The following is a 13,272-nucleotide window of genomic DNA, read 5'->3' as shown; positions in this document are numbered from 1 at the left end:
ATATCCAAATATTTGGACATTAAATGATAATCCATGAGTCAAACAGGAAGTTCAAAGGTGAATTAGAAATGTTTGGTGCTAAATTAAAATAAAAATATTAAAATTAATGGAATTAATTTTAGCACAGCTAAGGCAGTGCTTAGAGGGAAATATCTGACATAAATTTTTTCATTAGGGAAAAAAGTTCTCAAATCAATAAAGTAAATATATAACTTTACTAGTTAGCAAGAAGAGAAAAATGAACCCAGAAGCAAGCTGAAGTAGTAAAATAAAAAAGATATAAAGAAAAGTGAACAAAATTGAAATGGGAAAAAATGACAACAAAACAATACAAAAGCTCATTTTTATAGGTCAATAAAATTCATGAATCTCTAGCACAACTGAAAAATTAAACAAAGGAGACAGCTTACTAATATCAAGTATAAAGTTCACAAAAAATAGTTAATAAGGGATACTACAAACATCTTTGTGCTCATATGGCTAACAATTTATATGAAATAAAACAATTCCCCAGAAACCATGAAAATAAAACTCAAATAGATAATAGATAATGCTAACAGCACTGTAATTATTATAAAGATAGTTATTTTGTTGTTCAAATCAGGTCCAAAGAGAAAATTCCCAAGCCCAAATGTGTTTACTGGTGAGTTTAATTAAACACTTAAAGGAAAAAGAATTCCAACTCTACACAATCACTCCCAGAAAACAGAAGAGGAGGGAACAACTTTTAACTCCAATTATGAAACCAGCATGGCCATGATATAAAAAATAAGAGAAACGGGATGGGGTTGTGGTTCAGAGGTACAGTGCTCACCTAGCATACATGATGCACTGGGTTCGATCCTCAACACCATATAAAAATATTGTGTCTACCTATAACTAAAAAATAAATATTAAAAAAAGAAAATATAAGCTATTGACCACATGATGTATAACTACAAGAATAGGAAGTTGTACTTCACATATATAATATGTCAAAATGTTTTAATGTCAATATAACTAAAAAGAACAAAAATAAAATAAATTTAAAAAGCTATTGACCAGTCACTGTCTTGAATATAGACACAAAGATTCTGAACAACAAATCAGCAAATATAACCTAGCAATACATTAAAAGTATAATACACATGACCATGTGGGGGTCTATTCAAGAAATGAAAGGCTGGTTCAATAGTCAAAAAAAAATATAATCCACCATATTAACTATCTATTGAAGAAGAATGGCTTCATCATGTCAGGTGGTACAGAAAATGCTTTTATTAAAATCTAACACCCATTTGTAGGAAAAATACTCAGCAAACTAGAAATAGAAGGAATCTTCTTCAACCTAACAAGGAGCTTTTACCAAAAACATAGCCAAGATTAATGGTCAAAGCCTGAATGTTTTTCCCCTAAACTGTGGAACAAGACAAAGAGGTTCTTCTCATCAAGTAGCAAAGTCATTAACAGATCAGTTTAGGGCCTGGGGATTAGCTCTGTGGTAGTAAACATGATTAGCATGTGTGAGATCCTGGATTCAATTCCCAGCACCCGAAATAAACAGAAACAAAAAGCTCCACTAAAACAAAATAACCAAATAGCTCCACTCCCCTCCCCCCTGCCAAAGAGTACAGTTTGTCTTGAAAAAAAAAAATTCTTAATTGTTTACAAAAACAATCCCAAGGAAACCATACACCCCCCCAAAAAATACCCCTAGAAGTATCCACATAGTTTAACAAAACTTCAGGGAATGAGTCAACACAAAAAATCAAATATGTAACTACAGACTAGTAATAACATTTTAACATTTATAGCATCTCTCCGCTGGGATTGTGGCTCAGCATGCGTGAGGTTAGCACCACATAAAAGTAAATATATTGTGTCCACCTATAACTAAAAAATAAATATTGAAATTATAGCAGCTCTGACAATTAAATGAAATTTTGAGCATGAGGAAAAGATTAACATTAAAGACGAGTGGGAGGAGAGAAAGGGAGAGAGAAGGGAAAGCATATGGAAATGGTAGGAGACCCTCAATGTTACACAAAATTACATAGAAGAGGATGTGAGGGGAAAGGGGGGGGGAACAAGGGAGAGAATTGAACAACAGCAGATGAGGTAGAGAGGGATGATGGGTGGGGAGGGGAGGGGGGATAGTAGGGGATAGGAAAGGCAGCAGAATACAACAGTCACTAATATGCCATTATGTAAAAATGTCAGTGTGTAACCGATGTGATTCTGCAATTTGTATTTGGGGTAAAAATGGGAGTCCAAAACCCAATTGAGTCAAATGTATGAAAGATGATATATCATGAGCTTTGTAATGTTTTGAACAACCAATAAAAAAAATAAAAAATAAAAATACACAAATAAGGGGCTGGGGTTGTGGCTCAGTGGTAGAGTGCTCACCTAGCACATAGGAGGCACTGGGTTCAAACCTCAACACCATATTTTAAAAAATGAAATAAAGATATTGTGTCCACCTACAACTAAAAAATAAATATTAAAAATGCATAAATAAGGGGCTGGGGTTGTGGCTCAGTGGTAGAGTGCTTGCTTAGCACACATGTGGCACTGGGTTCAAACCTCAGCACCACATAAAAATGAAATAAAGATACTGTGTCCACCTATAACTAAAAAAATTTTTTAAAGTGCAAACAAGCTGGGTGCAGTGGTGCCCACCTATATCCCAGATACTCAGGAGGCTGAGGCAGAAGGATCAATTGAGTTTAGGAGTTTGAGGCAAGCCTGGGCAACATAGCATGAACCCATATCAAAATGTGAAGAAAAAAGTTTTTTAAAAATGGAGAGATATGGAGTGTTGGATTTGTAGAGTCTTCATAATAAAGTGACAACTATTCCAAAATTCATCTATGGATTTAACACAGTTTCAACCAAAATCACAACAGGGTATTTTGTAGTTATAGAAATGCAGATTCTTTAATTTATAGGAGAAAATCTTAACTAAGTTTCTCTAGAAATCTTCACTGTAATTGATTTTAGGACTATCAGCAAAAGAGTTCAGTGTAGGTAAACTTCCTATTTTTCTGTTACTCTATTTTACTTGGCAACTGGCCTGGAAGTAATCAGTGAAAGACCCCAGCCTCAAAGCCTTAAGCTTAATGTTAAGAAATGTGACCTTTTGCTCTGCAGTCACAAGATGCTTCCTCCTAACCCCCCATGTTGCAACCCATACTCCCTCAGCAGCGCATAACCCCCTCAATCAAGTCTTGCACAAAGCAACCGCAAGATGTCCCAGACAGTCAAGAAACCACGAGATGTTCCAGAGGGGCTGACTTGAGCAAAAGAGGACAAAAATAGGAATACGTGGGTGGGGTCCCCAAAACCACTCTGCCCCCTGTGACCACTTCTGGGGGCTTGAGAGGGGGGCCAATGAAATAGTTGTTACTGTGCCAAGCTGTCTTGGGGTCTCGAGGGGGGGGGGGCCAATAAAATAGCTGTTACTATGCCACGTCGGAATCTTGTCCCTTGCAGCCTATAAAAATCCTGTAACCCCAAGCCGAGGCATGCAAACTGCCTAAGCCACGGCTGAGGTCCTGCTTTGCATCCATAGGCGCCTATGTGAATAAATTCCTCCTGCTGATTGCATCCAGTGACTCGCGTGTTCCATTCTGGGTTGGGGTCTCGGGGGTCTTTCATTTGGGGGCTCGTCCGGGATCACCGGAACGACCCAGACCCAAATCCGGAGGACACTCGACTTCACTGGGAGGTAAGCCGGCAAATACGAGCTCTCTGTCTATATGTTTGTCTCTATGTTTAAGGTCTTGCGCAGCGTCTGTATTCTGAAGTCTACGCGTAGCTCAGTATCTGAAGGCAGCTTGAGAAGGAGCTAATTTGAGGTTTGGCTCGGACTTCTCCCCTGCCACCCTGGGAGACGTCCCAGGGATCCGAGGGGTCCATTTTTTCGGGGCCCCCAGTGTATCTGAGGGATACACTGTCTTTGTAGGCGAAAGAGAAGTACTAACTTCTCCCAAGCCATCTGAATTCGGTTTCTGCCGGCACCGCGCAGCGCTCGTTCCGTTCGGTCTCGTGTTTGTACTACTGTGTCTGTCTGTCTACTTTCTGTCTGAAAGAAATATGGGGAACACCCTAACTACCCCTTTGAGCCTTACTTTAGATCATTGGCAGGACGTCCAAAAGCGCGCAAACAACTTGTCCGTGACGGTCAAAAAGAAAAAAAATAAAAAACTCTCTGTGCCTCAGAATGGCCAACATTCAATACCAGCTGGCCTCCTGAAGGAACCTTTAACATTGATTCTATCTTACAGGTGAAGTCTCGGATCTTCATCCAAGGTCCTCAGGGACACCCTGATCAAATACCCTATATTATTACTTGGGAAGATTTAGCTTCCACACCACCCTCCTGGGTGGCTCCTTTCTCTCCTCCTAAATCCCCTTCTTATTCTTCTCCCCTCGAGCCCTCTGCTCCTCTCCTTCCAGTTCCTCCTCCTCCGTCACCTCTACCCCCTCAAACCTCCCAACTTTACCCTGTCCTCGACAAATCTGAAACTTCAACTAAGCCAAGGGCAACACCAAAGAAGGTTTTGCCACCAGAAGACTCAGCCCTAATTGACCTGCTATCTGATGTGCCTCCTCCTTATCAGCCCCAGCCCTTGCCAGCCCCTGGGTCCAATTCACCTTCCTCGGAGGAAGAAGAAGACAACCAAGAGGGTCCAACTGCCAGTGCTCCCCCAGATCCATCCCCCATGGCGGGACGACTCCGAGGACGACGGGACCACACTGCACCAGGGAACACTTCTAAAGTTCTCCCCCTGCGGCAAACGGGGGGTCCCAACGGCCAATATCAGTATTGGCCATTCTCAGCCTCTGACCTCTATAACTGGAAAACTCATAATCCTTCCTTTGCTGAAAACCCTGTAGCCTTAACCTCTCTGATTGAATCTATTCTAGTGACTCACCAGCCAACATGGGATGACTGCCAGCAACTCTTGCAGATACTCCTCACTTCAGAGGAGAAACAAAAAGTTCTTTTGGAAGCTCGCAAAAATGTGCCAGGGGATGATGGGCGACCCACCCAACTCCCAAATTTGATTAACGAGGCTTTTCCTTTAACCCGGCCAAACTGGGACTATACCACTGAAGCAGGTAGGAACCACCTACGTCTCTATCGCCAGTTACTCATAGCGGGTCTCCAAGGAGCAGGGCGTCGGCCCACTAATTTGGCCCAGGTAAGACAAACTATTCAGGGAACAGAGGAGAGCCCAAGAGCATTTTTAGAAAGACTAAAGGAGGCATACCGGAGGTTTACTCCCTTCGATCCTGATAGTGAGGACCAGAAAGGAAATGTCTCTATGGCTTTTATTTGGCAGTCTGCCCCAGACATTAGAACTAAGTTGCAGAGGCTGGATAATTTGCAGGATTTCTCACTAACAGATTTGCTGAAGGAAGCAGAAAAGATATTTAACAAAAGAGAAACTCCAGAGGAGCGAGAGGATAGAATCAGGAAGATGCAAGAAGAACGAGACCTTAAGCTTAGAGAAGAGTCAGACAAAAGAGAAAGAGAAAGGGATCGAAAGCGTAATAGGGAACTAAGCAAAATATTGGCCACTGTAGTTCAGGCAGGACGACAGGGAGAGAACATAGGTCAGGACAGGGAACGGAGCAAGCCCCGTGTAGACCGAGACCAATGTGCCTACTGTAAAGAAAGAGGACACTGGGTAAAAGACTGCCCAAAGAGACCCCCCAACCCTAGAAGAGGTGCAAATCGGGCCTCGCAGTTACTAGCATTAGATGAAGACTGAAGGAGTCAGGGCCAGGAGCTCCCCCCTGAGCCCCGGGTAACCCTACAAGTAGGGGAGCAACCTGTAACCTTCCTAGTGGATACGGGAGCCCAACACTCAGTGCTGACGCAAGCACCAGGACCCATAAGCCACAGAACAACATGGGTCCAAGGTGCCACCGGGAACAAACCATACCGATGGACTACCGAAAGAGAAGTACACCTTGCCACAGGTAAGGTTTCTCATTCGTTTCTACATGTGTCTGATTGTCCGTATCCACTACTAGGAAGAGACCTGTTAACCAAATTGAGGGCCCAAATTTATTTCAAGGACGGGGGTGTCTCTATTACCGGGCCAAACCAGACCCCTTTGCATGTATTGACTTTCAAACTAGACGATGAATACAAACTTTTTGATAAGTCCTCACTACCTATTAAAAACATGGACTATTGGCTTAGTTCCTACCCAGAGGCCTGGGCAGAGACTGGAGGAATGGGAATGGCTAGACAACAACCTCCACTAGTCATACAGCTAAAAGCCACTGCAACTCCCATTAATATTAAACAATATCCTATGTCAAGGGAGGCCTACCAAGGCATCAAGCCACATATCAAACGCCTCCTAGATCAAGGCATTCTAACACCTTGCCGGTCGCCCTGGAACACCCCGCTGTTACCGGTTAAAAAGCCGGGGACTAATGATTATCGACCGGTTCAGGACTTAAGGGAAGTTAACAAAAGGGTAGAAGACATTCACCCCACAGTGCCAAATCCCTACAATCTCCTCAGCACCTTGCCTCCAACCCATACCTGGTATACTGTTTTGGACCTGAAAGATGCCTATTTCTGCCTAAGACTGTCTCCCCAAAGTCAGGCCCTTTTTGCATTCGAATGGAAAGATCCTGAGGAAGGGATCTCTGGACAGCTGACTTGGACGAGACTACCACAAGGATTTAAAAACAGCCCAACACTCTTTGATGAGGCTCTGCACCAGGATTTGGCTGAATTTCGGGTAAGACACCCTTCCTTAATTATGCTTCAATATGTGGACGATATCTTGTTGGCTGCAACCTCCAAAGAAGACTGCCTAACAGGTACGAAAGAATTGTTGCAAACCTTGGGACTATTGGGGTACAGGGCATCAGCAAAGAAGGCCCAAATCTGTCAGACAAAGGTTATCTATCTTGGCTATGAACTTTACGATGGTCAGCGCTGGCTGACAGCTGCCAGGAAAGAGACTATCTCAAATATACCAACCCCCCAGAGTCCCAAGCAGCTGCGGGAGTTTCTAGGAACTGCAGGTTTCTGCAGACTCTGGATTCCTGGGTTTGCTGAGATAGCAGCCCCCTTGTATCCACTGACTAAACCAGGTACTTCCTTTACCTGGACTGAGGAACATCAACTGGCATTTGAACAAATTAAATTGGCTCTTCTGTCAGCCCCCGCCTTAGGCCTGCCAGACATTACCAAGCCTTTTGATCTGTTTATAGATGAAAAACAGGGCTATGCAAAAGGGGTTTTAACCCAAAAACTGGGACCCTGGAGGCGCCCTATAGCCTACTTGTCAAAGAAACTGGATCCAGTGGCAGCCGGATGGCCACCTTGCCTCCGGATGATAGCAGCTGTGGCTCTTCTGATTAAGGATGCCACCAAACTGACTTTGGGACAGCCATTAACCCTATTAACCCCTCATGCCATTGAAACCATAATTCGCCAGCCACCTGACCGCTGGATGTCAAATGCCCGACTCACCCATTACCAGTCTTTGTTATTGGATACTGACCGAATCCAGTTCGGCCCCTTGGTGACATTAAATCCGGCAACCCTCCTGCCGCTCCCGGAAAAAGCAGATCTTCACAACTGCCAGCAGATTCTTGCAGAAACACAGGGGACCCGGCCAGACCTCACAGACCAACCAATGAAGGATGCGGAGCTAGTCTGGTACACAGATGGGAGCAGTTATCTGCTCAATGGAGAACGACGAGCAGGAGCGGCCATCACCACCGAATCTGAGGTAATATGGGCAAGTGCGCTTCCGGGCGGGACGTCAGCTCAGCGGGCAGAACTGATAGCTCTGACTCAAGCCTTAAAGCTGGCAGAGGGGAAGAAACTAAATGTGTACACAGACAGCAGGTATGCTTTTGCCACTGCTCATATACATGGGGAAATTTACAAGCGCCGAGGATTATTGACCTCAGAAGGAAAAGAAATCAAAAATAAGACTGAAATATTAGCTTTACTTAAAGCTTTATTTTTGCCTAAGAAATTAAGCATTATACATTGTCCCGGCCATCAGAAAGGAGACACTCCAGAGGCCAAAGGGAACAGATTAGCAGATGAGACAGCCAAGAAAGCAGCTCTGGGGCCGCAGCTCTTAATAATGACTCTATTGCCCCAACAAGTAGACCCACCGCATGCTAACCACGAAGAACAATGGGTCTATAAAGACAAGGACTTAAATGTCATACAGAGACTGGGGGCTACCTACAGCCCAGAGGACAATACCTGGAAATATCAAGGAAAGACTATCATGCCCCTTAAAAATGCAAGACAACTAGTGAAGTCCCTACACAGACTCACACACCTTGGGGCTAAAAAGATGAAAGAACTTTTAGACCGTGGGGAAGGTACTCTATATCTCCCAAACAGGGATCAACTTCTTCGCCAGACAGCAGAAAATTGTCAAGCCTGTGCCCAGGTAAATGCTGGTAAGAACAAGATTGAAACCGGAATTCGAATGAAAGGGCATAAACCTGGAACCCATTGGGAAATAGACTTTACTGAAATCAAACCAGGTATGTACGGCTATAGATATCTTCTAGTTTTTATTGATACCTTCTCCGGATGGGCAGAGGCATTCCCGACTCGACATGAAACTGCTAAGGTGGTTGCAAAGAAATTATTAGAAGAGATTTTTCCCAGGTATGGGGTACCTGGGACAATTGGATCGGATAACGGGCCTGCCTTCGTTTCCCAGGTAAGTCAGATGGTGGCCAATATATTGGGGATCAATTGGAAATTACATTGTGCTTACAGACCCCAAAGTTCAGGACAGGTAGAAAAAATGAATAGAACTATTAAGGAGACCTTGACCAAATTAACGCTTGAAACTGGCACTAGAGACTGGGTACAGCTCCTGCCTTTAGCCTTATATCGGGCCCGAAATACCCCAGGCCCACAGGGACTAACCCCATTTGAGATTCTGTACGGTGCCCCACCCCCTGCTGTTAACTTTTATGAAACTGAAACCTGTGCCTCCCTCGCCCCATCTATGCAGACTCATTTGCGTGCCTTGCAGCTGGTTCAGAACGAGGTCTGGAAGCCTCTAGCCGCAGCATACAAAGAGGAACTTAAAACCCCATCGCTGCCACATCCCTTCAAAGTCGGAGACACCGTCTGGGTACGCAGACACCAGAGCAAGAACCTTGAACCACGGTGGAAAGGACCCTACACTGTCCTGCTGACGACTCCTACTGCAGTCAAGGTGGACGGCATCTCTGCTTGGATCCACGCCTCTCATGTAAAGACTGCTCATCCACTGGAATCCACCAGCACCTCTTCAGGATGGAAATTGCAACGCACTCAAAACCCGCTAAAGATAAGACTCACTCGCTGCTGACTTTATTCACTTTATGTCTAGCTCTCCCCATGTCAGCTGCCAGGCACCACTTGTATAACCCCCCCGCACCCCCGAAAGTCCCAGACAGTTGGGGATCCTAGAAGCCGCAGTACAGCAAGATCTGAGGGCAATAGAAACCTCTGTAACTGCTTTAGAAAAATCTTTAACCTCCTTATCAGAGGTAATATTGCAAAATAGACGGGGTCTAGACTTATTGTTCTTAAAGGAAGGAGAGCTTTGTGCTGCCCTAAAAAAAAAAAAAAAAATTGTTGCTTTTACACAGATCATACAGGGGTAGTAAGGGAATCCATGACAAAACTCAGAGAAAAGACTAGATGCACGGGAAAGATCCCTGCGGAGCTCTCAAAGTTGATTTGAAGGCTGGTTCAATAAGTCCCCATGGCTAACTACTCTATTGTCTACCATAGCTGGACCCTTGATCCTCTTGCTGTTGATCTTAACGTTTGGACCCTGTATTTTTAACAAATTGATGCAGTTTATAAAAGACAGGCTTTCCATAGTACAGACCATGGTCCTTACCCAGCAATACCACTTGCTTCAACAACAGGCTGAATCCGAACCCGAACAGGCAGATCTATGGATATAAGATTATATCCCTGATAAAAGAAAAGGGGGGAATGAAAGACCCCAGCCTCAAAGCCTTAAGCTTAATGTTAAGAAATGTGACCTTTTGCTCTGCAGTCACAAGATGCTTCCTCCTAACCCCCCATGTTGCAACCCATACTCCCTCAGCAGCGCATAACCCCCTCAATCAAGTCTTGCACAAAGCAACCGCAAGATGTCCCAGACAGTCAAGAAACCACGAGATGTTCCAGAGGGGCTGACTTGAGCAAAAGAGGACAAAAATAGGAATACGTGGGTGGGGTCCCCAAAACCACTCTGCCCCCTGTGACCACTTCTGGGGGCTTGAGAGGGGGGCCAATGAAATAGTTGTTACTGTGCCAAGCTGTCTTGGGGTCTCGAGGGGGGGGGGGGCCAATAAAATAGCTGTTACTATGCCACGTCGGAATCTTGTCCCTTGCAGCCTATAAAAATCCTGTAACCCCAAGCCGAGGCATGCAAACTGCCTAAGCCACGGCTGAGGTCCTGCTTTGCATCCATAGGCGCCTATGTGAATAAATTCCTCCTGCTGATTGCATCCAGTGACTCGCGTGTTCCATTCTGGGTTGGGGTCTCGGGGGTCTTTCATCAGTACTCCAGGTGCTGAACACCCCTTTACTAGTTTTCCACAAACATTTATCCAGTATAGTAGTTTGCAGAAGTGTGTTCACAAATGCAAGATGTGCTTAAAAAAAAAGATAGATCTTTTAACAAGGCTTCTGGCCTTGAGCTGGGCTTCACAGAGATGTCTACATTTCTAAGAGAAGTTACCAATTGGGCTCCATGGTAACAGCTGGCAGGGGGAGGAAAGAAAGGGGAGAAGAAGCTCTCCCCTTCTCAGGTGTTGTCCTTGAAGGGTTAATTTGCCCAGAACAGTGAAAGATAAAGCTGCTTTTATGTGAACTTCTGCAGACTGTGAACTTCTGAGCCCTTCCCCTTACACACTGGGTATAAAGTTCTGAAACTACATGAATTGGAGGTTCAGGGGATTAATTGATTATAACAAAAGCTATATTAACCCTCTGAACCTGGCTGCAGCCAAATAAAACCATTTCCTGCTACCTTCGGTGTCCTGACTAATGTTGTCCCTTAAAACATTAGAAATGATAGTCCTTTTGCCAAATGACATGCATTCTAAAATCACAAGTATATCCTACTACATACCTGTTAGAACAGCTAATAAAAATGTTTGAAGAGGGCTAGAGATGTGATTCAGTGCAAGAGTGTTTGCCTGGCATATGTGGGGCCCTGAAGTCTGTCCCTAGCACTTCCCTTTCTGCACAAAAATGTATGAAGACTGTCAGGGCTGGCAAGCATGTAGAGCATTAGAACCCTTGTACATTGCTGGTGGGAATGCAAAATGGTACAGCCACTTTTGAAAATATTTTGGCAGTGTCTTATAAATATTCATATACCATATCCTTTAGCCATCAATCCTACAGATAGGCATTTTTTTAAAGAGAAAGAGAGAGAGAGAGAATTTTAATATTTATTTTTTCGTTTTTGGCGGACACAACATCTTTGTTTTGTCTGGGCCGCACGCATACCAGGCGAGCCTGCTACTGCTTGAGCCACATCCCTAGCCCTAGGCATTTCTTTTGAAAAATTAAAATTTATATTCATATAAAACTTGTAGATGAACGTTGTAGATGCTTTATTCCTCATCTCCAAAGCTGGAAACTATCCTGTCTTTAAATGGGTGAATGGATAAATAATTTATGGTATATCCATACCATGAAATATTATTCAGAATTTAAAAAATCATGGATGATCAATATATGCAACAACTTGAATGAATCTCAAAGGTAAATTATCCTAAGTAAAAGAAGCCTGTCTATAATGGTTATTTATTTGTATTTTAGAAAAGACAAAACTAGATTGACAGAACACATCAGTCTTTGCCAATGTTTAGGGGTAGGTAATACTTTGTGGCTAAGAGTAGTGAGTGCATAGGGACTTCTGGTGGTTCTAGGACTGTTTTGCATCTTGAGTGTAGTGTGGATATATGAATCTATTTATGTGTTAATGTGCATAAACTGAACATACCAAAAAAGTCATTTGCTTTTAATTTACTTAATTTTGATGTAACTTAAAGAAATGAGGAATTTTGTTTGTATCAATGTAAACAAGCTGCAACATAGTTTGTGTCATAGGCCATCAGTAGGTAAAAATGTAAAATACACATACAAATATATATTAATTGCATATATATAACTAATATAAATGTATTATTCTACATATATATAATATATCTTTGAAAAATAAATTACGAGAATAGTATGTTGTCTATGTGGAGGAAATGAGGTGACTGGGAGCCATGTCTAGATGTAGTTTTTTTATGTTTTATTTTTAGAAATTGTTTATTTATCTATTATAACATGTGATGCATACAAAATAATGCATGTAATATATTTTAAATGATAAATATAATTGCATAATGAACATAATGTCTGGACCATCTCTCAATCCAAGAACAAGGTAATTACTCATAAATTCCCTCAAGCTATGAGCTATCCTCCCCTTCACCCCTTATTTACCCCAGAAGTAAACACTATCCAACAATCCATGTCTTTCTGTTTGCAGAGGTTATGTTTTTTTTTTTTTCTTTTTGTGGTGCTGGGGATTGAACCCAGGGCCTTGTGTATGCAAGCCAAGCACTCTACAAATTGAGCTTTATCCCCAGCCCCCTTTTTTTTTTAACAGTTTGAAGTTTTTATTTATCCATTTTATCTCTCCACTGGTTTGGATTTATGAATTTTTCCTTATTTTATTTTTTCTCACTTTGCTAATGATGTTTTAGTGGTTATTTTTGAAAATGTATTACAATTATATAATTTAACAATTTCTAAGTTTTAAAAATATATTAAACCCTCTCTCAAGCCATTGAAATTGGGTTACATAATACTTTTGTACATCATATTTGAATCACCTTTCTTTTAATTCCCCAAACTCAGCCCTTATTTTTATGATTTCATATATACTATATTTGTTCTTTGGATTGATATACATATCCATTATTTTATTTATTCTTTGTCCCTTCTAGCTCTTCATAGTGTCTTTCTGGGATCATTTCCTTTTCTCTGCAGTGTGACCTACAGGACAGCACCTTTGTTTTGTTTTTTTTAATATTTTTTAAAGAGAGAGAAACTTTTTAATATTTATTTTTTAGTTTTCTGCGGACACAACATCTTTGTTTGTATGTGGTGTTGAGGCACGAACCTGGGGCGCACGCATGCCAGGCGAGCGTGCTACTGCTTGAGCCACATCCCCCAGGACAGCAACTTTGAATCTC

The sequence above is a fragment of the Ictidomys tridecemlineatus genome, chromosome X (genome assembly GCF_052094955.1).
Source record: "Ictidomys tridecemlineatus isolate mIctTri1 chromosome X, mIctTri1.hap1, whole genome shotgun sequence".
Lineage (NCBI taxonomy): Eukaryota > Metazoa > Chordata > Mammalia > Rodentia > Sciuridae > Ictidomys > Ictidomys tridecemlineatus.
The sequence above is the reverse complement of the archived record's forward strand: the minus strand, read 5'-3'. Positions refer to the sequence as shown.